The following is a 22,079-nucleotide window of genomic DNA, read 5'->3' on the forward strand; positions in this document are numbered from 1 at the left end:
GACTTCATTTGCATAATTGTGTCCCTGGTGGTCTAGTGGCTAGGATTTGGCGCTTTCACCGCCGCGGCCCGGGTTCAATTCCCGGTCAGGGAAATGAGATTTAGAGTTTGGAATTCCAGATCCAACTTTTAATTCAAGCCAAACTGCAGATGTTTTTAAAGCATTCGACTTAAACTATGACTTCATTTGCATAATTGTGTCCCTGAGGGTCTAGTGGCTAGGATTTGGCGCTTTCACCGCTGTGGCCAGGGTTCAATTTCCGGTCAGGGAAGTCAGATATAAAGTGTTAAATTCCTGGTCAGGGAATTCAAGCTTTAACTTTTAATTCAAGCCAAACTGCAGATGTTTTTAATGTATTCGACTTAAACTATGACTTAATTTGCATAATTGTGTCCCTGATGGTCTAGTGGCTAGGATTTGGCGCTTTCACCGCCGCGGCCCGTGTTCAATTCCCGGTCAGGGAAATGAGATTTAGAGTTTGGAATTCCAGATCCAACTTTTAATTCAAGCCAAACTGCAGATGTTTTTAATGTATTCGACTTAAACTATGACTTCATTTGCATAATTGTGTCCCTGGTGGTCTAGTGGCTAGGATTTGGCGCTTTCACCGCCGCGGCCCGGGTTCAATTCCCGGTCAGGGAAATGAGATTTAGAGTTTGGAATTCCAGATCCAACTTTTAATTCAAGCCAAATTGCAGATGTTATGGAATTCCAGATCCAACTTTTAATTCAAGCCAAACTGCAGATGTTTTTAAAGTTTTCGACTTAAATTAAGACTTCATTAGCATAATCATGTCCCTGATGGTCTAGTGGCTAGGATTCGGCGCTCTCACTGCCGCGGCCCGGGTTCAATTCCCGGTCAGGGAAATGAGATTTAGAGTTTGGAATTCCAGATCCAACTTTTAATTCAAGCCAAACTGCAGATGTTTTTAATGTATTCGACTTAAACTATGACTTCATTTGCATAATTGTGTCCCTGGTGGTCTAGTGGCTAGGATTTGGCGCTTTCACCGCCGCGGCCCGGGTTCAATTCCCGGTCAGGGAAATGAGATTTAGAGTTTGGAATTCCAGATCCAACTTTTAATTCAAGCCAAATTGCAGATGTTATGGAATTCCAGATCCAACTTTTAATTCAAGCCAAACTGCAGATGTTTTTAAAGTTTTCGACTTAAATTAAGACTTCATTAGCATAATCATGTCCCTGATGGTCTAGTGGCTAGGATTCGGCGCTCTCACTGCCGCGGCCCGGGTTCAATTCCCGGTCAGGGAAATGAGATTTAGAGTTTGGAATTCCAGATCCAACTTTTAATTCAAGCCAAACTGCAGATGTTTTTAATGTATTCGACTTAAACTATGACTTCATTTGCATAATTGTGTCCCTGGTGGTCTAGTGGCTAGGATTTGGCGCTTTCACCGCCGCAGCCCGGGTTCAATTCCCGGGCAGGGAAATGAGATTTAGAGTTTGGAATTCCAGATCCAACTTTTAATTCAAGCCAAATTGCAGATGTTATGGAATTCCAGATCCAACTTTTAATTCAAGCCAAACTGCAGATGTTTTTAAAGTTTTCGACTTAAATTAAGACTTCATTAGCATAATCATGTCCCTGGTGGTCTAGTGGCTAGGATTTGGCGCTTTCACCGCCGCGGCCCGGGTTCAATTCCCGGTCAGGGAAATGAGATTTAGAGTTTGGAATTCCAGATCCAACTTTTAATTCAAGCCAAACTGCAGATGTTTTTAAAGCATTCGACTTAAACTATGACTTCATTTGCATAATTGTGTCCCTGAGGGTCTAGTGGCTAGGATTTGGCGCTTTCACCGCTGTGGCCAGGGTTCAATTTCCGGTCAGGGAAGTCAGATATAAAGTGTTAAATTCCTGGTCAGGGAATTCAAGCTTTAACTTTTAATTCAAGCCAAACTGCAGATGTTTTTAATGTATTCGACTTAAACTATGACTTCATTTGCATAATTGTGTCCCTGATGGTCTAGTGGCTAGGATTTGGCGCTTTCACAAATGTGGCCCGGGTTCAATTTCCGGTCAGGGAAGTCAGATATAAAGTGTTAAATTCCTGGTCAGGGAATTCAAGCTTTAACTTTTAATTCAAGCCAAACTGCAGATGTTTTTAATGTATTCGACTTAAACTATGACTTAATTTGCATATTTGTGTCCCTGATGGTCTAGTGGCTAGGATTTGGCGCTTTCACCGCGGCGGCCCGGGTTCAATTCCCGGTCAGGGAAATGAGATTTAGAGTTTGGAATTCCAGATCCAACTTTTAATTCAAGCCAAATTGCAGATGTTATGGAATTCCAGATCCAACTTTTAATTCAAGCCAAACTGCAGATGTTTTTAAAGTTTTCGACTTAAATTAAGACTTCATTAGCATAATCGTGTCCCTGATGGTCTAGTGGCTAGGATTCGGCGCTCTCACCGCCGCGGCCCGGGTTCAATTCCCGGTCAGGGAAATGAGATTTAGAGTTTGGAATTCCAGATCCAACTTTTAATTCAAGCCAAACTGCAGATGTTTTTAATGTATTCGACTTAAACTATGACTTCATTTGCATAATTGTGTCCCTGGTGGTCTAGTGGCTAGGATTTGGCGCTTTCACCGCCGCGGCCCGGGTTCAATTCCCGGTCAGGGAAATGAGATTTAGAGTTTGGAATTCCAGATCCAACTTTTAATTCAAGCCAAATTGCAGATGTTATGGAATTCCAGATCCAACTTTTAATTCAAGCCAAACTGCAGATGTTTTTAAAGTTTTCGACTTAAATTAAGACTTCATTAGCATAATCATGTCCCTGATGGTCTAGTGGCTAGGATTCGGCGCTCTCACTGCCGCGGCCCGGGTTCAATTCCCGGTCAGGGAAATGAGATTTAGAGTTTGGAATTCCAGATCCAACTTTTAATTCAAGCCAAACTGCAGATGTTTTTAATGTATTCGACTTAAACTATGACTTCATTTGCATAATTGTGTCCCTGGTGGTCTAGTGGCTAGGATTTGGCGCTTTCACCGCCGCGGCCCGGGTTCAATTCCCGGTCAGGGAAATGAGATTTAGAGTTTGGAATTCCAGATCCAACTTTTAATTCAAGCCAAATTGCAGATGTTATGGAATTCCAGATCCAACTTTTAATTCAAGCCAAACTGCAGATGTTTTTAAAGTTTTCGACTTAAATTAAGACTTCATTAGCATAATCATGTCCCTGATGGTCTAGTGGCTAGGATTCGGCGCTCTCACTGCCGCGGCCCGGGTTCAATTCCCGGTCAGGGAAATGAGATTTAGAGTTTGGAATTCCAGATCCAACTTTTAATTCAAGCCAAACTGCAGATGTTTTTAAAGCATTCGACTTAAACTATGGGGCGGCACGGCGGCGTGGTGGTTAGCACTGTCGCCTCACAGCAAGAAGGTCCTGGGTTCGATTCCGCCCAGTGGCCTTTCTGTGTGGAGTCTGCATGTTCTCCCCGTGTCTGCGTGGGTTCTCTCCGGGTTCTCCGGCTTCCTCCCACAGTCCAAAGACATGCTCTGGGGATCAGGTTAATTGGGGACTTTAAATTGCCCGTAGATGTGTGAATGTGAGTGTGAATGGTTGTCTGTCTCTGTGTGGCCCTGCGATTGGCTGGCGACCAATCCAGGATGTACCCTGTCTATCGCCCGAAGTTGGCTGGGATGGACTCCAGCCCCCCCGCGACCCTGTGTGCAGGATAAGCGGTTTGACAATGGATGGATGGATGGATGGACTTAAACTATGACTTCATTTGCATAATTGTGTCCCTGAGGGTCTAGTGGCTAGGATTTGGCGCTTTCACCGCTGTGGCCAGGGTTCAATTTCCGGTCAGGGAAGTCAGATATAAAGTGTTAAATTCCTGGTCAGGGAATTCCAGCTTTAACTTTTAATTCAAGCCAAACTGCAGATGTTTTTAAAGTATTCGACTTAAACTATGACTTCATTTGCATAATTGTGTCCCTGATGTTCTAGTGGCTAGGATTTGGCGCTTTCACCGTCGCGGCCCGGGTTCAATTTCCGGTCAGGGAAGTCAGATATAAAGTGTTAAATTCCTGGTCAGGGAATTCAAGCTTTAACTTTTAATTCAAGCCAAACTGCAGATGTTTTTAATGTATTCGACTTAAACTATGACTTCATTTGCATAATTGTGTCCCTGATGGTCTAGTGGCTAGGATTTGGCGCTTTCACCGCTGTGGCCAGGGTTCAATTTCCGGTCAGGGAAGTCAGATATAAAGTGTTAAATTCCTGGTCAGGGAATTCCAGCTTTAACTTTTAATTCAAGCCAAACTGCAGATGTTTTTAATGTATTCGACTTAAACTATGACTTCATTTGCATAATTGTGTCCCTGAGGGTCTAGTGGCTAGGATTTGGCGCTTTCACCGCTGTGGCCAGGGTTCAATTTCCGGTCAGGGAAGTCAGATATAAAGTGTTAAATTCCTGGTCAGGGAATTCCAGCTTTAACTTTTAATTCAAGCCAAACTGCAGATGTTTTTAATGTATTCGACTTAAACTATGACTTCATTTGCATAATTGTGTCCCTGAGGGTCTAGTGGCTAGGATTTGGCGCTTTCACCGCTGTGGCCAGGGTTCAATTTCCGGTCAGGGAAGTCAGATATAAAGTGTTAAATTCCTGGTCAGGGAATTCAAGCTTTAACTTTTAATTCAAGCCAAACTGCAGATGTTTTTAATGTATTCGACTTAAACTATGACTTCATTTGCATAATTGTGTCCCTGATGGTCTAGTGGCTAGGATTTGGCGCTTTCACAAATGTGGCCCGGGTTCAATTTCCGGTCAGGGAAGTCAGATATAAAGTGTTAAATTCCTGGTCAGGGAATTCAAGCTTTAACTTTTAATTCAAGCCAAACTGCAGATGTTTTTAATGTATTCGACTTAAACTATGACTTCATTTGCATAATTGTGTCCCTGATGGTCTAGTGGCTAGGATTTGGCGCTTTCACCGCCGCGGCCCGGGTTCAATTCCCGGTCAGGGAAATGAGATTTAGAGTTTGGAATTCCAGATCCAACTTTTAATTCAAGCCAAACTGCAGATGTTATGGAATTGCAGATCCAACTTTTAATTCAAGCCAAACTACAGATGTTTTTAAAGCATTCGACTTAAACTATGACTTAATTTGCATAATTGTGTCCCTGAGGGTCTAGTGGCTAGGATTTGGCGCTTTCACCGCTGTGGCCCGGGTTCAATTTCCGGTCAGGGAAGTCAGATATAAAGTGTTAAATTCCTGGTCAGGGAATTCAAGCTTTAACTTTTAATTCAAGCCAAACTGCAGATGTTTTTAAAGTATTCAACTTAAACTATGACTCCATTTGCATAATTGTGTCCCTGAGGGTCTAGTGGCTAGGATTTGACGCTTTCACCGCTGTGGCCCGGGTTCAATTTCCGGTCAGGGAAGTCAGATATAAAGTGTTAAATTCCTGGTCAGGGAATTCAAGCTTTAACTTTTAATTCAAGCCAAACTGCAGATGTTTTTAATGTATTCGACTTAAACTATGACTTTATTTTTTATAATTGTGTCCCTGAGGGTCTAGTGGCTAGGATTTGACGCTTTCACCGCTGTGGCCCGGGTTCAATTTCCGGTCAGGGAAGTCAGATATAAAGTGTTAAATTCCTGGTCAGGGAATTCAAGCTTTAACTTTTAATTCAAGCCAAACTGCAGATGTTTTTAATGTATTCGACTTAAACTATGACTTTATTTTTTATAATTGTGTCCCTGATGGTCTAGTGGCTAGGATTTGGCTCTTTCACCGCCGCGGCCCGGGTTCAATTCCCGGTCACGGAAATGAGATTTAGAGTTTGGAATTCCAGATCCAACTTTTAATTCAAGCCAAATTGCAGATGTTATGGAATTCCAGATCCAACTTTTAATTCAAGCCAAACTGCAGATGTTTTTAAAGTTTTCGACTTAAATTAAGACTTCATTAGCATAATCATCTCCCTGATGGTCTAGTGGCTAGGATTCGGTGCTCTCACCGCCGCGGCCCGGGTTCAATTCCCGGTCAGGGAAATGAGATTTAGAGTTTGGAATTCCAGATCCAACTTTTAATTCAAGCCAAACTGCAGATGTTTTTAAAGCATTCGACTTAAACTATGACTTCATTTGCATAATTGTGTCCCTGAGGGTCTAGTGGCTAGGATTTGGCGCTTTCACCGCTGTGGCCAGGGTTCAATTTCCGGTCAGGGAAGTCAGATATAAAGTGTTAAATTCCTGGTCAGGGAATTCCAGCTTTAACTTTTAATTCAAGCCAAACTGCAGATGTTTTTAATGTATTAGACTTAAACTATGACTTCATTTGCATAATTGTGTACCTGATGGTCTAGTGGCTAGGATTTGGCGCTTTCACAAATGTGGCCCGGGTTCAATTTCCGGTCAGGGAAGTCAGATATAAAGTGTTAAATTCCTGGTCAGGGAATTCAAGCTTTAACTTTTAATTCAAGCCAAACTGCAGATGTTTTTAATGTATTCGACTTAAACTATGACTTCATTTGCATAATTGTGTCCCTGATGGTCTAGTGGCTAGGATTTGGCGCTGTCACAGCTGTGGCCCGGGTTCAATTTCCGGTCAGGGAAATCAGATATAAAGTGTTAAATTCCTAGTCAGGGAATTGAAGCTCTAAATTTTAATTCAAGCCAAACTACAGATGTTTTTAAAGCATTCGACTTAAACTATGACTCCATTTGCATAATTGTGTCCCTGATGGTCTAGTGGCTAGGATTTGGCGCTTTCACCGCTGTGGCCCGGGTTCAATTTCCGGTCAGGGAAGTCAGATATAAAGTGTTAAATTCCTGGTCAGGGAATTCAAGCTTTAACTTTTAATTCAAGCCAAACTGCAGATGTTTTTAATGTATTCGAATTAAACTATGACTTCATCTGCATAATTGTGTCCCTGATGGTCTAGTGGCTAGGATTTGGCGCTTTCACCGCCGCGGCCCGGGTTCAATTCCCGGTCAGGGAAATGAGATTTAGAGTTTGGAATTCCAGATCCAACTTTTAATTCAAGCCAAATTGCAGATGTTATGGAATTCCAGATCCAACTTTTAATTCAAGCCAAACTGCAGATGTTTTTAAAGTTTTCGACTTAAATTAAGACTTCATTAGCATAATCATGTCCCTGATGGTCTAGTGGCTAGGATTCGGCGCTCTCACCGCCGCGGCCCGGGTTCAATTCCCGGTCAGGGAAATGAGATTTATATTTTGGAATTCCAGATCCAACTTTTAATTCAAGCCAAACTGCAGATGTTTTTAAAGTATTCAACTTAAACTATGACTTCATTTGCATAATTGTGTCCCTGAGGGTCTAGTGGCTAGGATTTGGCGCTTTCACCGCTGTGGCCCGGGTTCAATTTCCGGTCAGGGAAGTCAGATATAAAGTGTTAAATTCCTGGTCAGGGAATTCAAGCTTTAACTTTTAATTCAAGCCAAACTGCAGATGTTTTTAATGTATTCGACTTAAACTATGACTTAATTTGCATATTTGTGTCCCTGATGGTCTAGTGGCTAGGATTTGGCGCTTTCACCGCGGCGGCCCGGGTTCAATTCCCGGTCATGGAAATGAGATTTAGAGTTTGGAATTCCAGATCCAACTTTTAATTCTAGCCAAATTGCAGATGTTATGGAATTCCAGATCCAACTTTTAATTCAAGCCAAACTGCAGATGTTTTTAAAGTTTTCGACTTAAATTAAGACTTCATTAGCATAATCGTGTCCCTGATGGTCTAGTGGCTAGGATTCGGCGCTCTCACCGCCGCGGCCCGGGTTCAATTCCCGGTCAGGGAAATGAGATTTAGAGTTTGGAATTCCAGATCCAACTTTTAATTCAAGCCAAACTGCAGATGTTTTTAAAGCATTCGACTTAAACTATGGGGCGGCACGGCGGCGTGGTGGTTAGCACTGTCGCCTCACAGCAAGAAGGTCCTGGGTTCGATTCCGCCCAGTGGCCTTTCTGTGTGGAGTCTGCATGTTCTCCCCGTGTCTGCGTGGGTTCTCTCCGGGTTCTCCGGCTTCCTCCCACAGTCCAAAGACATGCTCTGGGGATCAGGTTAATTGGGGACTTTAAATTGCCCGTAGATGTGTGAATGTGAGTGTGAATGGTTGTCTGTCTCTGTGTGGCCCTGCGATTGGCTGGCGACCAATCCAGGATGTACCCTGTCTATCGCCCGAAGTTGGCTGGGATGGACTCCAGCCCCCCCGCGACCCTGTGTGCAGGATAAGCGGTTTGACAATGGATGGATGGATGGATGGACTTAAACTATGACTTCATTTGCATAATTGTGTCCCTGAGGGTCTAGTGGCTAGGATTTGGCGCTTTCACCGCTGTGGCCAGGGTTCAATTTCCGGTCAGGGAAGTCAGATATAAAGTGTTAAATTCCTGGTCAGGGAATTCCAGCTTTAACTTTTAATTCAAGCCAAACTGCAGATGTTTTTAAAGTATTCGACTTAAACTATGACTTCATTTGCATAATTGTGTCCCTGATGTTCTAGTGGCTAGGATTTGGCGCTTTCACCGTCGCGGCCCGGGTTCAATTTCCGGTCAGGGAAGTCAGATATAAAGTGTTAAATTCCTGGTCAGGGAATTCAAGCTTTAACTTTTAATTCAAGCCAAACTGCAGATGTTTTTAATGTATTCGACTTAAACTATGACTTCATTTGCATAATTGTGTCCCTGATGGTCTAGTGGCTAGGATTTGGCGCTTTCACCGCTGTGGCCAGGGTTCAATTTCCGGTCAGGGAAGTCAGATATAAAGTGTTAAATTCCTGGTCAGGGAATTCCAGCTTTAACTTTTAATTCAAGCCAAACTGCAGATGTTTTTAATGTATTCGACTTAAACTATGACTTCATTTGCATAATTGTGTCCCTGAGGGTCTAGTGGCTAGGATTTGGCGCTTTCACCGCTGTGGCCAGGGTTCAATTTCCGGTCAGGGAAGTCAGATATAAAGTGTTAAATTCCTGGTCAGGGAATTCCAGCTTTAACTTTTAATTCAAGCCAAACTGCAGATGTTTTTAATGTATTCGACTTAAACTATGACTTCATTTGCATAATTGTGTCCCTGAGGGTCTAGTGGCTAGGATTTGGCGCTTTCACCGCTGTGGCCAGGGTTCAATTTCCGGTCAGGGAAGTCAGATATAAAGTGTTAAATTCCTGGTCAGGGAATTCAAGCTTTAACTTTTAATTCAAGCCAAACTGCAGATGTTTTTAATGTATTCGACTTAAACTATGACTTCATTTGCATAATTGTGTCCCTGATGGTCTAGTGGCTAGGATTTGGCGCTTTCACAAATGTGGCCCGGGTTCAATTTCCGGTCAGGGAAGTCAGATATAAAGTGTTAAATTCCTGGTCAGGGAATTCAAGCTTTAACTTTTAATTCAAGCCAAACTGCAGATGTTTTTAATGTATTCGACTTAAACTATGACTTCATTTGCATAATTGTGTCCCTGATGGTCTAGTGGCTAGGATTTGGCGCTTTCACCGCCGCGGCCCGGGTTCAATTCCCGGTCAGGGAAATGAGATTTAGAGTTTGGAATTCCAGATCCAACTTTTAATTCAAGCCAAACTGCAGATGTTATGGAATTGCAGATCCAACTTTTAATTCAAGCCAAACTACAGATGTTTTTAAAGCATTCGACTTAAACTATGACTTAATTTGCATAATTGTGTCCCTGAGGGTCTAGTGGCTAGGATTTGGCGCTTTCACCGCTGTGGCCCGGGTTCAATTTCCGGTCAGGGAAGTCAGATATAAAGTGTTAAATTCCTGGTCAGGGAATTCAAGCTTTAACTTTTAATTCAAGCCAAACTGCAGATGTTTTTAAAGTATTCAACTTAAACTATGACTCCATTTGCATAATTGTGTCCCTGAGGGTCTAGTGGCTAGGATTTGACGCTTTCACCGCTGTGGCCCGGGTTCAATTTCCGGTCAGGGAAGTCAGATATAAAGTGTTAAATTCCTGGTCAGGGAATTCAAGCTTTAACTTTTAATTCAAGCCAAACTGCAGATGTTTTTAATGTATTCGACTTAAACTATGACTTTATTTTTTATAATTGTGTCCCTGAGGGTCTAGTGGCTAGGATTTGACGCTTTCACCGCTGTGGCCCGGGTTCAATTTCCGGTCAGGGAAGTCAGATATAAAGTGTTAAATTCCTGGTCAGGGAATTCAAGCTTTAACTTTTAATTCAAGCCAAACTGCAGATGTTTTTAATGTATTCGACTTAAACTATGACTTTATTTTTTATAATTGTGTCCCTGATGGTCTAGTGGCTAGGATTTGGCTCTTTCACCGCCGCGGCCCGGGTTCAATTCCCGGTCACGGAAATGAGATTTAGAGTTTGGAATTCCAGATCCAACTTTTAATTCAAGCCAAATTGCAGATGTTATGGAATTCCAGATCCAACTTTTAATTCAAGCCAAACTGCAGATGTTTTTAAAGTTTTCGACTTAAATTAAGACTTCATTAGCATAATCATCTCCCTGATGGTCTAGTGGCTAGGATTCGGTGCTCTCACCGCCGCGGCCCGGGTTCAATTCCCGGTCAGGGAAATGAGATTTAGAGTTTGGAATTCCAGATCCAACTTTTAATTCAAGCCAAACTGCAGATGTTTTTAAAGCATTCGACTTAAACTATGACTTCATTTGCATAATTGTGTCCCTGAGGGTCTAGTGGCTAGGATTTGGCGCTTTCACCGCTGTGGCCAGGGTTCAATTTCCGGTCAGGGAAGTCAGATATAAAGTGTTAAATTCCTGGTCAGGGAATTCCAGCTTTAACTTTTAATTCAAGCCAAACTGCAGATGTTTTTAATGTATTAGACTTAAACTATGACTTCATTTGCATAATTGTGTCCCTGATGGTCTAGTGGCTAGGATTTGGCGCTTTCACAAATGTGGCCCGGGTTCAATTTCCGGTCAGGGAAGTCAGATATAAAGTGTTAAATTCCTGGTCAGGGAATTCAAGCTTTAACTTTTAATTCAAGCCAAACTGCAGATGTTTTTAATGTATTCGACTTAAACTATGACTTCATTTGCATAATTGTGTCCCTGATGGTCTAGTGGCTAGGATTTGGCGCTGTCACAGCTGTGGCCCGGGTTCAATTTCCGGTCAGGGAAATCAGATATAAAGTGTTAAATTCCTAGTCAGGGAATTGAAGCTCTAAATTTTAATTCAAGCCAAACTACAGATGTTTTTAAAGCATTCGACTTAAACTATGACTCCATTTGCATAATTGTGTCCCTGATGGTCTAGTGGCTAGGATTTGGCGCTTTCACCGCTGTGGCCCGGGTTCAATTTCCGGTCAGGGAAGTCAGATATAAAGTGTTAAATTCCTGGTCAGGGAATTCAAGCTTTAACTTTTAATTCAAGCCAAACTGCAGATGTTTTTAATGTATTCGAATTAAACTATGACTTCATCTGCATAATTGTGTCCCTGATGGTCTAGTGGCTAGGATTTGGCGCTTTCGCGGCCCGGGTTCAATTCCCGGTCAGGGAAATGAGATTTAGAGTTTGGAATTCCAGATCCAACTTTTAATTCAAGCCAAATTGCAGATGTTATGGAATTCCAGATCCAACTTTTAATTCAAGCCAAACTGCAGATGTTTTTAAAGTTTTCGACTTAAATTAAGACTTCATTAGCATAATCATGTCCCTGATGGTCTAGTGGCTAGGATTCGGCGCTCTCACCGCCGCGGCCCGGGTTCAATTCCCGGTCAGGGAAATGAGATTTATATTTTGGAATTCCAGATCCAACTTTTAATTCAAGCCAAACTGCAGATGTTTTTAAAGTATTCAACTTAAACTATGACTTCATTTGCATAATTGTGTCCCTGAGGGTCTAGTGGCTAGGATTTGGCGCTTTCACCGCTGTGGCCCGGGTTCAATTTCCGGTCAGGGAAGTCAGATATAAAGTGTTAAATTCCTGGTCAGGGAATTCAAGCTTTAACTTTTAATTCAAGCCAAACTGCAGATGTTTTTAATGTATTCAACTTAAACTATGACTTCATTTGCATAATTGTGTCCCTGAGGGTCTAGTGGCTAGGATTTGGCTCTTTCACCGCCGCGGCCCGGGTTCAATTCCCGGTCACGGAAATGAGATTTAGAGTTTGGAATTCCAGATCCAACTTTTAATTCAAGCCAAATTGCAGATGTTATGGAATTCCAGATCCAACTTTTAATTCAAGCCAAACTGCAGATGTTTTTAAAGTTTTCGACTTAAATTAAGACTTCATTAGCATAATCATGTCCCTGATGGTCTAGTGGCTAGGATTCGGCGCTCTCACCGCCGCGGCCCGGGTTCAATTCCCGGTCAGGGAAATGAGATTTATATTTTGGAATTCCAGATCCAACTTTTCAGATATAAAGTGTTAAATTCCTGGTCAGGGAATTCAAGCTTTAACTTTTAATTCAAGCCAAACTGCAGATGTTTTTAATGTATTCGACTTAAACTATGACTTCATTTGCATAATTGTGTCCCTGATGGTCTAGTGGCTAGGATTTGGCTCTTTCACCGCCGCGGCCCGGGTTCAATTCCCGGTCACGGAAATGAGATTTAGAGTTTGGAATTCCAGATCCAACTTTTAATTCAAGCCAAATTGCAGATGTTATGGAATTCCAGATCCAACTTTTAATTCAAGCCAAACTGCAGATGTTTTTAAAGTTTTCGACTTAAATTAAGACTTCATTAGCATAATCATGTCCCTGATGGTCTAGTGGCTAGGATTCGGCGCTCTCACCGCCGCGGCCCGGGTTCAATTCCCGGTCAGGGAAATGAGATTTATATTTTGGAATTCCAGATCCAACTTTTAATTCAAGCCAAACTGCAGATGTTTTTAAAGTATTCAACTTAAACTATGACTTCATTTGCATAATTGTGTCCCTGAGGGTCTAGTGGCTAGGATTTGGCGCTTTCACCGCTGTGGCCCGGGTTCAATTTCCGGTCAGGGAAGTCAGATATAAAGTGTTAAATTCCTGGTCAGGGAATTCAAGCTTTAACTTTTAATTCAAGCCAAACTGCAGATGTTTTTAATGTATTCAACTTAAACTATGACTTCATTTGCATAATTGTGTCCCTGAGGGTCTAGTGGCTAGGATTTGGCTCTTTCACCGCCGCGGCCCGGGTTCAATTCCCGGTCACGGAAATAAGATTTAGAGTTTGGAATTCCAGATCCAACTTTTAATTCAAGCCAAATTGCAGATGTTATGGAATTCCAGATCCAACTTTTAATTCAAGCCAAACTGCAGATGTTTTTAAAGTTTTCGACTTAAATTAAGACTTCATTAGCATAATCATGTCCCTGATGGTCTAGTGGCTAGGATTCGGCGCTCTCACCGCCGCGGCCCGGGTTCAATTCCCGGTCAGGGAAATGAGATTTAGAGTTTGGAATTCCAGATCCAACTTTTAATTCAAGCCAAATTGCAGATGTTATGGAATTCCAGATCCAACTTTTAATTCAAGCCAAACTGAAGATGTTTTTAAAGTTTTCGACTTAAATTAAGACTTCATTAGCATAATCATGTCCCTGATGGTCTAGTGGCTAGGATTCGGCGCTCTCACCGCCGCGGCCCGGGTTCAATTCCCGGTCACGGAAATAAGATTTAGAGTTTGGAATTCCAGATCCAACTTTTAATTCAAGCCAAATTGCAGATGTTATGGAATTCCAGATCCAACTTTTAATTCAAGCCAAACTGCAGATGTTTTTAAAGTTTTCGACTTAAATTAAGACTTCATTAGCATAATCATGTCCCTGATGGTCTAGTGGCTAGGATTCGGCGCTCTCACCGCCGCGGCCCGGGTTCAATTCCCGGTCAGGGAAATGAGATTTAGAGTTTGGAATTCCAGATCCAACTTTTAATTCAAGCCAAATTGCAGATGTTATGGAATTCCAGATCCAACTTTTAATTCAAGCCAAACTGAAGATGTTTTTAAAGTTTTCGACTTAAATTAAGACTTCATTAGCATAATCATGTCCCTGATGGTCTAGTGGCTAGGATTCGGCGCTCTCACCGCCGCGGCCCGGGTTCAATTCCCGGTCAGGGAAATGAGATTTATATTTTGGAATTCCAGATCCAACTTTTAATTCAAGCCAAACTGCAGATGTTTTTAAAGTATTCAACTTAAACTATGACTTCATTTGCATAATTGTGTCCCTGAGGGTCTAGTGGCTAGGATTTGGCGCTTTCACCGCTGTGGCCCGGGTTCAATTTCCGGTCAGGGAAGTCAGATATAAAGTGTTAAATTCCTGGTCAGGGAATTCAAGCTTTAACTTTTAATTCAAGCCAAACTGCAGATGTTTTTAATGTATTCGACTTAAACTATGACTTCATTTGCATAATTGTGTCCCTGATGGTCTAGTGGCTAGGATTTGGCTCTTTCACCGCCGCGGCCCGGGTTCAATTCCCGGTCACGGAAATGAGATTTAGAGTTTGGAATTCCAGATCCAACTTTTAATTCAAGCCAAATTGCAGATGTTATGGAATTCCAGATCCAACTTTTAATTCAAGCCAAACTGCAGATGTTTTTAAAGTTTTCGACTTAAATTAAGACTTCATTAGCATAATCATGTCCCTGATGGTCTAGTGGCTAGGATTCGGCGCTCTCACCGCCGCGGCCCGGGTTCAATTCCCGGTCAGGGAAATGAGATTTAGATTTTGGAATTCCAGATCCAACTTTTAATTCAAGCCAAACTGCAGATGTTTTTAAAGTATTCAACTTAAACTATGACTTCATTTGCATAATTGTGTCCCTGAGGGTCTAGTGGCTAGGATTTGGCGCTTTCACCGCTGTGGCCCGGGTTCAATTTCCGGTCAGGGAAGTCAGATATAAAGTGTTAAATTCCTGGTCAGGGAATTCAAGCTTTAACTTTTAATTCAAGCCAAACTGCAGATGTTTTTAATGTATTCGACTTAAACTATGACTTCATTTGCATAATTGTGTCCCTGATGGTCTAGTGGCTAGGATTTGGCTCTTTCACCGCCGCGGCCCGGGTTCAATTCCCGGTCACGGAAATGAGATTTAGAGTTTGGAATTCCAGATCCAACTTTTAATTCAAGCCAAATTGCAGATGTTATGGAATTCCATATCCAACTTTTAATTCAAGCCAAACTGCAGATGTTTTTAAAGTTTTCGACTTAAATTAAGACTTCATTAGCATAATCATGTCCCTGATGGTCTAGTGGCTAGGATTCGGCGCTCTCACCGCCGCGGCCCGGGTTCAATTCCCGGTCAGGGAAATGAGATTTAGATTTTGGAATTCCAGATCCAACTTTTAATTCAAGCCAAACTGCAGATGTTTTTAAAGTATTCAACTTAAACTATGACTTCATTTGCATAATTGTGTCCCTGAGGGTCTAGTGGCTAGGATTTGGCGCTTTCACCGCTGTGGCCCGGGTTCAATTTCCGGTCAGGGAAGTCAGATATAAAGTGTTAAATTCCTGGTCAGGGAATTCAAGCTTTAACTTTTAATTCAAGCCAAACTGCAGATGTTTTTAATGTATTCGACTTAAACTATGACTTCATTTGCAAAATTGTGTCCCTGATGGTCTAGTGGCTAGGATTTGGCTCTTTCACCGCCGCGGCCCGGGTTCAATTCCCGGTCACGGAAAATGAGATTTAGAGTTTGGAATTCCAGATCCAACTTTTAATTCAAGCCAAATTGCAGATGTTATGGAATTCCAGATCCAACTTTTAATTCAAGCCAAACTGCAGATGTTTTTAAAGTTTTCGACTTAAATTAAGACTTCATTAGCATAATCATGTCCCTGATGGTCTAGTGGCTAGGATTCGGCGCTCTCACCGCCGCGGCCCGGGTTCAATTCCCGGTCAGGGAAATGAGATTTAGAGTTTGGAATTCCAGATCCAACTTTTAATTCAAGCCAAACTGCAGATGTTTTTAAAGCATTCGACTTAAACTATGACTTCATTTGCATAATTGTGTCCCTGAGGGTCTAGTGGCTAGGATTTAGCGCTTTCACCGCTGTGGCCAGGGTTCAATTTCCGGTCAGGGAAGTCAGATATAAAGTGTTAAATTCCTGGTCAGGGAATTCCAGCTTTAACTTTTAATTCAAGCCAAACTGCAGATGTTTTTAATGTATTCGACTTAAACTATGACTTCATTTGCATAATTGTGTCCCTGATGGTCTAGTGGCTAGGATTTGGCGCTTTCACAAATGTGGCCCGGGTTCAATTTCCGGTCAGGGAAGTCAGATATAAAGTGTTAAATTCCTGGTCAGGGAATTCAAGCTTTAACTTTTAATTCAAGCCAAACTGCAGATGTTTTTAAAGTATTCGACTTAAACTATGACTTCATTTGCATAATTGTGTCCCTGATGTTCTAGTGGCTAGGATTTGGCGCTTTCACAAATGTGGCCCGGGTTCAATTTCCGGTCAGGGAAGTCAGATATAAAGTGTTAAATTCCTGGTCAGGGAATTCAAGCTTTAACTTTTAATTCAAGCCAAACTGCAGATGTTTTTAAAGTATTCGACTTAAACTATGACTTCATTTGCATAATTGTGTCCCTGATGTTCTAGTGGCTAGGATTTGGCGCTTTCACCGTCGCGGCCCGGGTTCAATTTCCGGTCAGGGAAGTCAGATATAAAGTGTTAAATTCCTGGTCAGGGAATTCAAGCTTTAACTTTTAATTCAAGCCAAACTGCAGATGTTTTTAATGTATTCGACTTAAACTATGACTTCATTTGCATAATTGTGTCCCTGATGGTCTAGTGGCTAGGATTTGGCGCTGTCACAACTGTGGCCCGGGTTCAATTTCCGGTCAGGGAAATCAGATATAAAGTGTTAAATTCCTAGTCAGGGAATTGAAGCTCTAAATTTTAATTCAAGCCAAACTACAGATGTTTTTAAAGCATTCGACTTAAACTATGACTCCATTTGCATAATTGTGTCCCTGATGGTCTAGTGGCTAGGATTTGGCGCTTTCACCGCTGTGGCCCGGGTTCAATTTCCGGTCAGGGAAGTCAGATATAAAGTGTTAAATTCCTGGTCAGGGAATTCAAGCTTTAACTTTTAATTCAAGCCAAACTGCAGATGTTTTTAATGTATTCGACTTAAACTATGACTTCATTTGCATAATTGTGTCCCTGATGGTCTAGTGGCTAGGATTTGGCGCTTTCACAAATGTGGCCCGGGTTCAATTTCCGGTCAGGGAAGTCAGATATAAAGTGTTAAATTCCTGGTCAGGGAATTCAAGCTTTAACTTTTAATTCAAGCCAAACTGCAGATGTTTTTAATGTATTCGACTTAAACTATGACTTCATTTGCATAATTGTGTCCCTGATGGTCTAGTGGCTAGGATTTGGCGCTTTCACCGCCGTGGCCCGGGTTCAATTCCCGGTCAGGGAAATGGGATTTAGAGTTTGGAATTCCAGATCCAACTTTTAATTCAAGCCAAATTGCAGATGTTATGGAATTCCAGATCCAACTTTTAATTCAAGCCAAACTGCAGATGTTTTTAAAGTTTTCGACTTAAATTAAGACTTCATTAGCATAATCATGTCCCTGATGGTCTAGTGGCTAGGATTCGGCGCTCTCACCGCCGCGGCCCGGGTTCAATTCCCGGTCAGGGAAATGAGATTTAGATTTTGGAATTCCAGATCCAACTTTTAATTCAAGCCAAACTGCAGATGTTTTTAAAGTATTCAACTTAAACTATGACTTCATTTGCATAATTGTGTCCCTGAGGGTCTAGTGGCTAGGATTTGGCGCTTTCACCGCTGTGGCCCGGGTTAAATTTCCGGTCAGGGAAGTCAGATATAAAGTGTTAAATTCCTGGTCAGGGAATTCCAGCTTTAACTTTTAATTCAAGCCAAACTGCAGATGTTTTTAATGTATTCGACTTAAACTATGACTTCATTTGCATAATTGTGTCCCTGATGGTCTAGTGGCTAGGATTTGGCGCTTTCACAAATGTGGCCCGGGTTCAATTTCCGGTCAGGGAAGTCAGATATAAAGTGTTAAATTCCTGGTCAGGGAATTCAAGCTTTAACTTTTAATTCAAGCCAAACTGCAGATGTTTTTAAAGTATTCGACTTAAACTATGACTTCATTTGCATAATTGTGTCCCTGATGTTCTAGTGGCTAGGATTTGGCGCTTTCACAAATGTGGCCCGGGTTCAATTTCCGGTCAGGGAAGTCAGATATAAAGTGTTAAATTCCTGGTCAGGGAATTCAAGCTTTAACTTTTAATTCAAGCCAAACTGCAGATGTTTTTAAAGTATTCGACTTAAACTATGACTTCATTTGCATAATTGTGTCCCTGATGTTCTAGTGGCTAGGATTTGGCGCTTTCACCGTCGCGGCCCGGGTTCAATTTCCGGTCAGGGAAGTCAGATATAAAGTGTTAAATTCCTGGTCAGGGAATTCAAGCTTTAACTTTTAATTCAAGCCAAACTGCAGATGTTTTTAATGTATTCGACTTAAACTATGACTTCATTTGCATAATTGTGTCCCTGATGGTCTAGTGGCTAGGATTTGGCGCTGTCACAACTGTGGCCCGGGTTCAATTTCCGGTCAGGGAAATCAGATATAAAGTGTTAAATTCCTAGTCAGGGAATTGAAGCTCTAAATTTTAATTCAAGCCAAACTACAGATGTTTTTAAAGCATTCGACTTAAACTATGACTCCATTTGCATAATTGTGTCCCTGATGGTCTAGTGGCTAGGATTTGGCGCTTTCACCGTGTGGCCCGGGTTCAATTTCCGGTCAGGGAAGTCAGATATAAAGTGTTAAATTCCTGGTCAGGGAATTCAAGCTTTAACTTTTAATTCAAGCCAAACTGCAGATGTTTTTAATGTATTCGACTTAAACTATGACTTCATTTGCATAATTGTGTCCCTGATGGTCTAGTGGCTAGGATTTGGCGCTTTCACAAATGTGGCCCGGGTTCAATTTCCGGTCAGGGAAGTCAGATATAAAGTGTTAAATTCCTGGTCAGGGAATTCAAGCTTTAACTTTTAATTCAAGCCAAACTGCAGATGTTTTTAATGTATTCGACTTAAACTATGACTTCATTTGCATAATTGTGTCCCTGATGGTCTAGTGGCTAGGATTTGGCGCTTTCACCGCCGTGGCCCGGGTTCAATTCCCGGTCAGGGAAATGGGATTTAGAGTTTGGAATTCCAGATCCAACTTTTAATTCAAGCCAAATTGCAGATGTTATGGAATTCCAGATCCAACTTTTAATTCAAGCCAAACTGCAGATGTTTTTAAAGTTTTCGACTTAAATTAAGACTTCATTAGCATAATCATGTCCCTGATGGTCTAGTGGCTAGGATTCGGCGCTCTCACCGCCGCGGCCCGGGTTCAATTCCCGGTCAGGGAAATGAGATTTAGATTTTGGAATTCCAGATCCAACTTTTAATTCAAGCCAAACTGCAGATGTTTTTAAAGTATTCAACTTAAACTATGACTTCATTTGCATAATTGTGTCCCTGAGGGTCTAGTGGCTAGGATTTGGCGCTTTCACCGCTGTGGCCCGGGTTAAATTTCCGGTCAGGGAAGTCAGATATAAAGTGTTAAATTCCTGGTCAGGGAATTCAAGCTTTAACTTTTAATTCAAGCCAAACTGCAGATGTTTTTAATGTATTCGACTTAAACTATGACTTCATTTGCATAATTGTGTCCCTGATGGTCTAGTGGCTAGGATTTGGCTCTTTCACCGCCGCGGCCCGGGTTCAATTCCCGGTCACGGAAATGAGATTTAGAGTTTGGAATTCCAGATCCAACTTTTAATTCAAGCCAAACTGCAGATGTTATGGAATTCCAGATCCAACTTTTAATTCAAGCCAAACTGCAGATGTTTTTAAAGTTTTCGACTTAAATTAAGACTTCATTAGCATAATCATGTCCCTGATGGTCTAGTGGCTAGGATTCGGCGCTCTCACCGCCGCGGCCCGGGTTCAATTCCCGGTCAGGGAAATGAGATTTAGATTTTGGAATTCCAGATCCAACTTTTAATTCAAGCCAAACTGCAGATGTTTTTAAAGTATTCAACTTAAACTATGACTTCATTTGCATAATTGTGTCCCTGAGGGTCTAGTGGCTAGGATTTGGCGCTTTCACCGCTGTGGCCCGGGTTCAATTTCCGGTCAGGGAAGTCAGATATAAAGTGTTAAATTCCTGGTCAGGGAATTCAAGCTTTAACTTTTAATTCAAGCCAAACTGCAGATGTTTTTAATGTATTCGACTTAAACTATGACTTCATTTGCATAATTGTGTCCCTGATGGTCTAGTGGCTAGGATTTGGCTCTTTCACCGCCGCGGCCCGGGTTCAATTCCCGGTCACGGAAATGAGATTTAGAGTTTGGAATTCCAGATCCAACTTTTAATTCAAGCCAAATTGCAGATGTTCTCGAATTCCAGATCCATCTTTTAATTCAAGCCAAACTGCAGATGTTTTTAAAGTTTTCGACTTAAATTAAGACTTCATTAGCATAATCATGTCCCTGATGGTCTAGTGGCTAGGATTCGGCGCTCTCACCGCCGCGGCCCGGGTTCAATTCCCGGTCAGGGAAATGAGATTTAGAGTTTGGAATTCCAGATCCAACTTTTAATTCAAGCCAAACTGCAGATGTTTTTAAAGCATTCGACTTAAACTATGACTTCATTTGCATAATTGTGTCCCTGAGGGTCTAGTGGCTAGGATTTGGCGCTTTCACCGCTGTGGCCAGGGTTCAATTTCCGGTCAGGGAAGTCAGATATAAAGTGTTAAATTCCTGGTCAGGGAAATCCAGCTTTAACTTTTAATTCAAGCCAAACTGCAGATGTTTTTAATGTATTCGACTTAAACTATGACTTCATTTGCATAATTGTGTCCCTGATGGTCTAGTGGCTAGGATTTGGCGCTTTCACAAATGTGGCCCGGGTTCAATTTCCGGTCAGGGAAGTCAGATATAAAGTGTTAAATTCCTGGTCAGGGAATTCCAGCTTTAACTTTTAATTCAAGCCAAACTGCAGATGTTTTTAAAGTATTCGACTTAAACTATGACTTCATTTGCATAATTGTGTCCCTGATGTTCTAGTGGCTAGGATTTGGCGCTTTCACAAATGTGGCCCGGGTTCAATTTCCGGTCAGGGAAGTCAGATATAAAGTGTTAAATTCCTGGTCAGGGAATTCAAGCTTTAACTTTTAATTCAAGCCAAACTGCAGATGTTTTTAAAGTATTCGACTTAAACTATGACTTCATTTGCATAATTGTGTCCCTGATGTTCTAGTGGCTAGGATTTGGCGCTTTCACCGTCGCGGCCCGGGTTCAATTTCCGGTCAGGGAAGTCAGATATAAAGTGTTAAATTCCTGGTCAGGGAATTCAAGCTTTAACTTTTAATTCAAGCCAAACTGCAGATGTTTTTAAAGTTTTCGACTTAAATTAAGACTTCATTAGCATAATCATGTCCCTGATGGTCTAGTGGCTAGGATTCGGCGCTCTCACCGCCGCGGCCCGGGTTCAATTCCCGGTCAGGGAAATGAGATTTAGATTTTGGAATTCCAGATCCAACTTTTAATTCAAGCCAAACTGCAGATGTTTTTAAAGTGTTCAACTTAAACTATGACTTCATTTGCATAATTGTGTCCCTGAGGGTCTAGTGGCTAGGATTTGGCGCTTTCACCGCTGTGGCCCGGGTTCAATTTCCGGTCAGGGAAGTCAGATATAAAGTGTTAAATTCCTGGTCAGGGAATTCCAGCTTTAACTTTTAATTCAAGCCAAACTGCAGATGTTTTTAATGTATTCGACTTAAACTATGACTTCATTTGCATAATTGTGTCCCTGATGGTCTAGTGGCTAGGATTTGGCTCTTTCACCGCCGCGGCCCGGGTTCAATTCCTGGTCACGGAAATGAGATTTAGAGTTTGGAATTCCAGATCCAACTTTTAATTCAAGCCAAATTGCAGATGTTATGGAATTCCAGATCCATCTTTTAATTCAAGCCAAACTGCAGATGTTTTTAAAGTTTTCGACTTAAATTAAGACTTCATTAGCATAATCATGTCCCTGATGGTCTAGTGGCTAGCATTCGGCGCTCTCACCGCCGCGGCCCGGGTTCAATTCCCGGTCAGGGAAA

At 41.8% G+C, this 22,079-nt stretch overlaps 33 non-coding genes across 33 annotated transcripts; all 33 read left to right on the forward strand.

The window, feature by feature from the left end:
- The first annotated feature begins 21 nt into the window (after positions 1-21).
- On the forward strand, positions 22-93 carry trnae-uuc (transfer RNA glutamic acid (anticodon UUC)). Its single transcript has one exon. It is a non-coding gene; the product is annotated as a tRNA-Glu (tRNA).
- Positions 94-392: 299 nt separating this feature from the next.
- Positions 393-464, forward strand: trnae-uuc (transfer RNA glutamic acid (anticodon UUC)). The gene has a single exon. It is a non-coding gene; the product is annotated as a tRNA-Glu (tRNA).
- Positions 465-570: 106 nt separating this feature from the next.
- On the forward strand, positions 571-642 carry trnae-uuc (transfer RNA glutamic acid (anticodon UUC)). Its single transcript has one exon. It is a non-coding gene; the product is annotated as a tRNA-Glu (tRNA).
- Positions 643-973: 331 nt separating this feature from the next.
- On the forward strand, positions 974-1,045 carry trnae-uuc (transfer RNA glutamic acid (anticodon UUC)). Its single transcript has one exon. It is a non-coding gene; the product is annotated as a tRNA-Glu (tRNA).
- Positions 1,046-1,376: 331 nt separating this feature from the next.
- trnae-uuc (transfer RNA glutamic acid (anticodon UUC)) lies at positions 1,377-1,448 on the forward strand. Its single transcript has one exon. It is a non-coding gene; the product is annotated as a tRNA-Glu (tRNA).
- A 153-nt stretch (positions 1,449-1,601) lies between these two features.
- trnae-uuc (transfer RNA glutamic acid (anticodon UUC)) lies at positions 1,602-1,673 on the forward strand. The gene has a single exon. It is a non-coding gene; the product is annotated as a tRNA-Glu (tRNA).
- Positions 1,674-2,165: 492 nt separating this feature from the next.
- trnae-uuc (transfer RNA glutamic acid (anticodon UUC)) lies at positions 2,166-2,237 on the forward strand. The gene has a single exon. It is a non-coding gene; the product is annotated as a tRNA-Glu (tRNA).
- Positions 2,238-2,390: 153 nt separating this feature from the next.
- On the forward strand, positions 2,391-2,462 carry trnae-cuc (transfer RNA glutamic acid (anticodon CUC)). The gene has a single exon. It is a non-coding gene; the product is annotated as a tRNA-Glu (tRNA).
- Positions 2,463-2,568: 106 nt separating this feature from the next.
- Positions 2,569-2,640, forward strand: trnae-uuc (transfer RNA glutamic acid (anticodon UUC)). Its single transcript has one exon. It is a non-coding gene; the product is annotated as a tRNA-Glu (tRNA).
- Positions 2,641-2,971: 331 nt separating this feature from the next.
- trnae-uuc (transfer RNA glutamic acid (anticodon UUC)) lies at positions 2,972-3,043 on the forward strand. The gene has a single exon. It is a non-coding gene; the product is annotated as a tRNA-Glu (tRNA).
- Positions 3,044-4,923: 1,880 nt separating this feature from the next.
- On the forward strand, positions 4,924-4,995 carry trnae-uuc (transfer RNA glutamic acid (anticodon UUC)). The gene has a single exon. It is a non-coding gene; the product is annotated as a tRNA-Glu (tRNA).
- A 959-nt stretch (positions 4,996-5,954) lies between these two features.
- Positions 5,955-6,026, forward strand: trnae-cuc (transfer RNA glutamic acid (anticodon CUC)). Its single transcript has one exon. It is a non-coding gene; the product is annotated as a tRNA-Glu (tRNA).
- An 878-nt stretch (positions 6,027-6,904) lies between these two features.
- trnae-uuc (transfer RNA glutamic acid (anticodon UUC)) lies at positions 6,905-6,976 on the forward strand. The gene has a single exon. It is a non-coding gene; the product is annotated as a tRNA-Glu (tRNA).
- Positions 6,977-7,129: 153 nt separating this feature from the next.
- trnae-cuc (transfer RNA glutamic acid (anticodon CUC)) lies at positions 7,130-7,201 on the forward strand. Its single transcript has one exon. It is a non-coding gene; the product is annotated as a tRNA-Glu (tRNA).
- A 524-nt stretch (positions 7,202-7,725) lies between these two features.
- Positions 7,726-7,797, forward strand: trnae-cuc (transfer RNA glutamic acid (anticodon CUC)). Its single transcript has one exon. It is a non-coding gene; the product is annotated as a tRNA-Glu (tRNA).
- A 1,655-nt stretch (positions 7,798-9,452) lies between these two features.
- On the forward strand, positions 9,453-9,524 carry trnae-uuc (transfer RNA glutamic acid (anticodon UUC)). The gene has a single exon. It is a non-coding gene; the product is annotated as a tRNA-Glu (tRNA).
- Positions 9,525-10,483: 959 nt separating this feature from the next.
- Positions 10,484-10,555, forward strand: trnae-cuc (transfer RNA glutamic acid (anticodon CUC)). Its single transcript has one exon. It is a non-coding gene; the product is annotated as a tRNA-Glu (tRNA).
- Positions 10,556-11,652: 1,097 nt separating this feature from the next.
- On the forward strand, positions 11,653-11,724 carry trnae-cuc (transfer RNA glutamic acid (anticodon CUC)). The gene has a single exon. It is a non-coding gene; the product is annotated as a tRNA-Glu (tRNA).
- A 524-nt stretch (positions 11,725-12,248) lies between these two features.
- trnae-cuc (transfer RNA glutamic acid (anticodon CUC)) lies at positions 12,249-12,320 on the forward strand. The gene has a single exon. It is a non-coding gene; the product is annotated as a tRNA-Glu (tRNA).
- A 381-nt stretch (positions 12,321-12,701) lies between these two features.
- Positions 12,702-12,773, forward strand: trnae-cuc (transfer RNA glutamic acid (anticodon CUC)). The gene has a single exon. It is a non-coding gene; the product is annotated as a tRNA-Glu (tRNA).
- Positions 12,774-13,297: 524 nt separating this feature from the next.
- On the forward strand, positions 13,298-13,369 carry trnae-cuc (transfer RNA glutamic acid (anticodon CUC)). The gene has a single exon. It is a non-coding gene; the product is annotated as a tRNA-Glu (tRNA).
- Positions 13,370-13,747: 378 nt separating this feature from the next.
- On the forward strand, positions 13,748-13,819 carry trnae-cuc (transfer RNA glutamic acid (anticodon CUC)). Its single transcript has one exon. It is a non-coding gene; the product is annotated as a tRNA-Glu (tRNA).
- Positions 13,820-13,972: 153 nt separating this feature from the next.
- trnae-cuc (transfer RNA glutamic acid (anticodon CUC)) lies at positions 13,973-14,044 on the forward strand. The gene has a single exon. It is a non-coding gene; the product is annotated as a tRNA-Glu (tRNA).
- A 524-nt stretch (positions 14,045-14,568) lies between these two features.
- trnae-cuc (transfer RNA glutamic acid (anticodon CUC)) lies at positions 14,569-14,640 on the forward strand. The gene has a single exon. It is a non-coding gene; the product is annotated as a tRNA-Glu (tRNA).
- A 524-nt stretch (positions 14,641-15,164) lies between these two features.
- trnae-cuc (transfer RNA glutamic acid (anticodon CUC)) lies at positions 15,165-15,236 on the forward strand. The gene has a single exon. It is a non-coding gene; the product is annotated as a tRNA-Glu (tRNA).
- A 525-nt stretch (positions 15,237-15,761) lies between these two features.
- On the forward strand, positions 15,762-15,833 carry trnae-cuc (transfer RNA glutamic acid (anticodon CUC)). The gene has a single exon. It is a non-coding gene; the product is annotated as a tRNA-Glu (tRNA).
- Positions 15,834-17,290: 1,457 nt separating this feature from the next.
- On the forward strand, positions 17,291-17,362 carry trnae-uuc (transfer RNA glutamic acid (anticodon UUC)). The gene has a single exon. It is a non-coding gene; the product is annotated as a tRNA-Glu (tRNA).
- Positions 17,363-17,515: 153 nt separating this feature from the next.
- trnae-cuc (transfer RNA glutamic acid (anticodon CUC)) lies at positions 17,516-17,587 on the forward strand. The gene has a single exon. It is a non-coding gene; the product is annotated as a tRNA-Glu (tRNA).
- A 1,456-nt stretch (positions 17,588-19,043) lies between these two features.
- On the forward strand, positions 19,044-19,115 carry trnae-uuc (transfer RNA glutamic acid (anticodon UUC)). Its single transcript has one exon. It is a non-coding gene; the product is annotated as a tRNA-Glu (tRNA).
- A 153-nt stretch (positions 19,116-19,268) lies between these two features.
- Positions 19,269-19,340, forward strand: trnae-cuc (transfer RNA glutamic acid (anticodon CUC)). Its single transcript has one exon. It is a non-coding gene; the product is annotated as a tRNA-Glu (tRNA).
- A 524-nt stretch (positions 19,341-19,864) lies between these two features.
- Positions 19,865-19,936, forward strand: trnae-cuc (transfer RNA glutamic acid (anticodon CUC)). The gene has a single exon. It is a non-coding gene; the product is annotated as a tRNA-Glu (tRNA).
- A 524-nt stretch (positions 19,937-20,460) lies between these two features.
- trnae-cuc (transfer RNA glutamic acid (anticodon CUC)) lies at positions 20,461-20,532 on the forward strand. Its single transcript has one exon. It is a non-coding gene; the product is annotated as a tRNA-Glu (tRNA).
- An 878-nt stretch (positions 20,533-21,410) lies between these two features.
- trnae-cuc (transfer RNA glutamic acid (anticodon CUC)) lies at positions 21,411-21,482 on the forward strand. Its single transcript has one exon. It is a non-coding gene; the product is annotated as a tRNA-Glu (tRNA).
- Positions 21,483-22,079: the final 597 nt, after the last annotated feature.

Source organism: Gasterosteus aculeatus, chromosome 4, assembly GCF_964276395.1.
Source record: "Gasterosteus aculeatus chromosome 4, fGasAcu3.hap1.1, whole genome shotgun sequence".
NCBI lineage: Eukaryota > Metazoa > Chordata > Actinopteri > Perciformes > Gasterosteidae > Gasterosteus > Gasterosteus aculeatus.